The sequence below is a fragment of the Loxodonta africana genome, chromosome 9 (assembly GCF_030014295.1).
Source record: "Loxodonta africana isolate mLoxAfr1 chromosome 9, mLoxAfr1.hap2, whole genome shotgun sequence".
Taxonomy (NCBI): domain Eukaryota; kingdom Metazoa; phylum Chordata; class Mammalia; order Proboscidea; family Elephantidae; genus Loxodonta; species Loxodonta africana.
Window position 1 is genome coordinate 26,617,647 of NC_087350.1, and position 3,864 is coordinate 26,621,510.

Sequence of the window (3,864 nt, forward strand, 5' to 3'; positions counted from 1 at the left end):
TTAAATGGCTGCTTTTAAGTCCCTAGACGCTACTCAACCAGGCTAGGATATAGAACACTATCTTTATGAGCTGTGTTTTGCTAATTGACCCAGAGGTCCCCCAAACTATGGTCCTCCACCCTCATGTCCAGTAGTTCAGTCCCAATGTGTAAGTAGTTTCTATAACTGTGCCCCCTGTAAGCTCTATTATATATATGGTGGTGTTACTGTTGTTGCAGGATTGTATACATTATAGCATTTATGGTTGTTGCCATTTACTCTTGGGCACCACTCAGTGTCTTCCTTTGCCTTGGTCACATTGTGCTGACTTCCGCCATATTGTGTATTGCCTTACCCTTCACCAGAATTAACACTTCTGACTATCAAGCTAGTGATTCTCCCTCCCTCCTCCTCCCCTCCCTGGTAACCATCAAAGAGTATTTCTTTATGTATGTAAACCTACTCTTGACTTTTTATAATGGTGGTATCATACAATATTTGTCCTTTTGTGGTATGCCCTCCAGATTCATCCATATTGTGAGATTTTTCCCAGATTCATCATTATTCTTCATCATTGTGTAGTATTCTATTGTGCGTATATACCATATTTTGTTTATCCACTTATCAGCTGAATGGGATTTAGGTTGTTTCCATCTTTTTGCTGTTGTGAAGAGTGCTGCTAAAAACATGGTGTGCATATGTCTATTCCTGTGGGCTCTTATTTATCTTGGATATATACTTAGGAGTGGAATTGTTGGATCATATGATAATTCTATTTCGAGCTTTTTAAGGAAGTGCCATACCATTTTCCATAGTAGTATTACCATTTTACATTCCCACCAGCAACATATAAGAGTTCCAGTCTCCCCACAACCTCACCAGAATTTGTTGTTTTCTGTTTTCTTTTTTGAACAGTGCCATTATTGCTGGGTAGAGGTGGTACCTCATGGTAGTTTTAATTTGCATCTGTCTAATGGCTAAGATCACAAGCATGTCTTCATGTGTTTGTTAGCTGCCTGAATATCTTCTTTGGTGAAGTGTCTGTTATGTCTTTTGCTCATTTTTTAATTGGATTTTTTTTTTTTTTATTGTTGAGATGTTGAAGTTTTCTATAAATTTTAGAGACAAGCTTCTTGTCAGATATGTTGTAGCCAAATTTTTTTTCCCAGTCTGTAGGTTCTCTTTTTACTCTTGGTGAAGTCTTTTGATGAGCATAAGTGTTTACGTTTTAGGAGATTCTAGTTATCTAGTTTATCTTCTGGTGTTGTGCATTTTTAGTTATGTTTGTTATACTATTTAGGCCATATATTAGGGACTCTAGCATTGATCCTATTTTTTCTTCCATGATCTTTATCGTTTTTGGTTTTACATTTAGGTTTTTGATCCGTTTTGTGTTGATTTTAGTGTATGGTGTGAGGTATGGATTTTGTTTCATTTTTCTTACAGATGGATATCCAGTTTTGCAGCACCACTTGCTAGAGACTTTTGTTTTCCCATTTATTGGACTTCAACCCTTTGTCAAAGATCATCTGTCCATAGCTGATGGATTTACTTACAGTTTCTCAATTCTGTCCTATTGTTCTATATGCCTGTCATTATCCCAGTACGGCTGTTTTGACTACCATAGCTGTATAGTAGGTTCTGAAACTGGGGAATGTGAAGCCTCCTACTTTGTTCTTCTTCTTCAATAATACTTTGCTTATCCAGGGTGTCTTTCCTTTCCATATAAAATTGGTGATTAGTTTTTCTATCTCATTAAAGAATGTTATTGGAATTTGTGTTGGGGTTGCATTTTATTTGTAAATCGCTTTGGGTAGTATTGACATTTTCACACTGTTAAGTCTTCCAATCCATGAGCATGGTATGTTTTTCCATTTATGTAGGTCTCTTTTGGTATCTTGCAGCAGTGTTTTATAATTTTCTTTGTACAAGTCTTTTACAGTCCTAGTTAGATTTATCCTAAGAACTTTTATCTTTTTGAGGGCTATTGTAAATGGTATTGTTTTACAGATTTCCTTTTCGGAGTTCTCCTTGTTAATGTAATACAATTCATTTTTGTATGTTGATCTTGTACCCTTCCACTTTGTTGAGTCCTTCTATTAGTTCTACTAGCTTTCTTGTGCAGTCTCTGGGGTTTTTTTTTTTAAGGGTTCTGAATCTCTAATTTATTAGACAACACGGAAATAACAGGTGAGATTATGTTGCAAAAAGAGCTCAAGCTGCTCAGACACAGCTTTGGGCTTGTTGGGGGAGAAAATGATTCTTCAGACTTGCTAGAGACTTTTGTTTTCCCATTTATTGGACTTCAACCCTTCAACTGTACAAGAACACAGACTCCTGATCTTAAACAAAGTAAGTATTAAATGGTACACAGACAAGTTTCTTTCAAGACAGAAAGCAGAGAAACTCACAAACTAAGTAACATGTTCACAATGGCTATAACACATCCCTTAGGGGAAAATCATGTATTTGCAGGAAGTAATCAAAGCTTTCCGTAGAGAAACCACTTTTACAGGATGGTTGGTTAGACCTGGGTTTTGTTTCTGCATCTGTCACTAGATGAACGAAGATACCATCTTCAGGATGCTCTGTGTCATCTATTTCATACATATATGATGATGCTGTTGCAAGTGTAGTCCCATCATTACTAAAGACAAGGGATGCAATGTTGGTGGGTTGCTGGTGGAACTGGCATAGTCACTTTTTGTTAAGTGAATTCCAAGTATTTATGAATCCATGAGAACCACCTGTGGCAAATGTATTGCGGATGTTGTGAAAGGAAATGGCATCATCTGGGTAAATCTGCTCAGTATTATTTTCTTTTAGTCGATGATGCTTGAAGGCATACTTCTTCTTCTGTAGCTCAGGGCTTGGGTCCAAGTAGTCAATGGCCACTGGCCTTCAGTAGAGCTTAATACATAACCCTGCTTGTTTGGAAAGGCCCGTATGCAGTGGGTCTGGTACTTCAGGCTAGACTCCCAAAGCTGCTGCACACAGCCCGTGTCCTGTAAGTCCTACACAACACTTGACGGCCCAACATTCTCACAATCAGACTTTTCCCAGACACTGAGAGGGTATACACCTTTTCAGGCTGAGAGAAGTTTCCAGCATTACAAGGAGTTCTAGGACCCTACAATTTAACTGTCTGACCCCAACTTCCGGTAACCATCACATTCACTTCTGAACAGTATTCAACACATCTAATGGGGCATCATGGGTCCCAACAAGATTTATCTTGATCAGTATTCAAGTCATGCGTTTTCAGTTGATGATCTAATCCCCCATTTCAGGCATGAGTTGAATCATAGAAGGCACAGTCCAGGATGGCACTGGTGCGCTGGTACTTGAGCAACGTGGAGATGGCTGGCACATTGTAGAGGTGCACAAATATTTCCCAGGAAGACACCAGCAGGAACTGGGAACTGTTGGGGCTGAACTTCGCTGAGAAGATACCAATGTCATTTCTTATTTGGGTTATTTGCATCTTCTCCTACTTTTCTTTTGTCAGGTTTGGCCAGTGGTTTGTCAATTTTATTGACCTTTTCAAAGAACCAACTACTAGTCTTGTTGATTATTTTTCTGTTTTATTTATTTTTGCTCTGATCTTTATTATTTCCTTCTGATAGCTGTGGGCCTCTTTTGCTGTTCTTTTTCTTGTTAAAGTTGTAGGGTTAAGGTGTTGATTTTGGCCTCTTCTCCGTTTCTGATATGTGCATTTATTGCTATAAATTGTCCTCTGCTGCCTTTGCTGTGTCTCAAATGTTTTGTTATGTTGTGTATTCATTTTTGTTTGATTCTAGAAAGAAACTTTTTTATTTCATTTATTACCTAGTAGTTTTTGAGTAAGGTGTTATTCAGTTTCCATGCATTTTATTTTATTTTTTG

At 37.9% G+C, this 3,864-nt stretch overlaps 1 pseudogene; it reads right to left on the minus strand.

Moving 5' to 3' along the window:
• Positions 1-2,415: 2,415 nt before the first annotated feature.
• On the minus strand, positions 2,416-3,554 carry LOC100655251 (mitotic checkpoint protein BUB3-like; annotated as a pseudogene).
• Between the last annotated feature and the right edge of the window lie 310 nt (positions 3,555-3,864).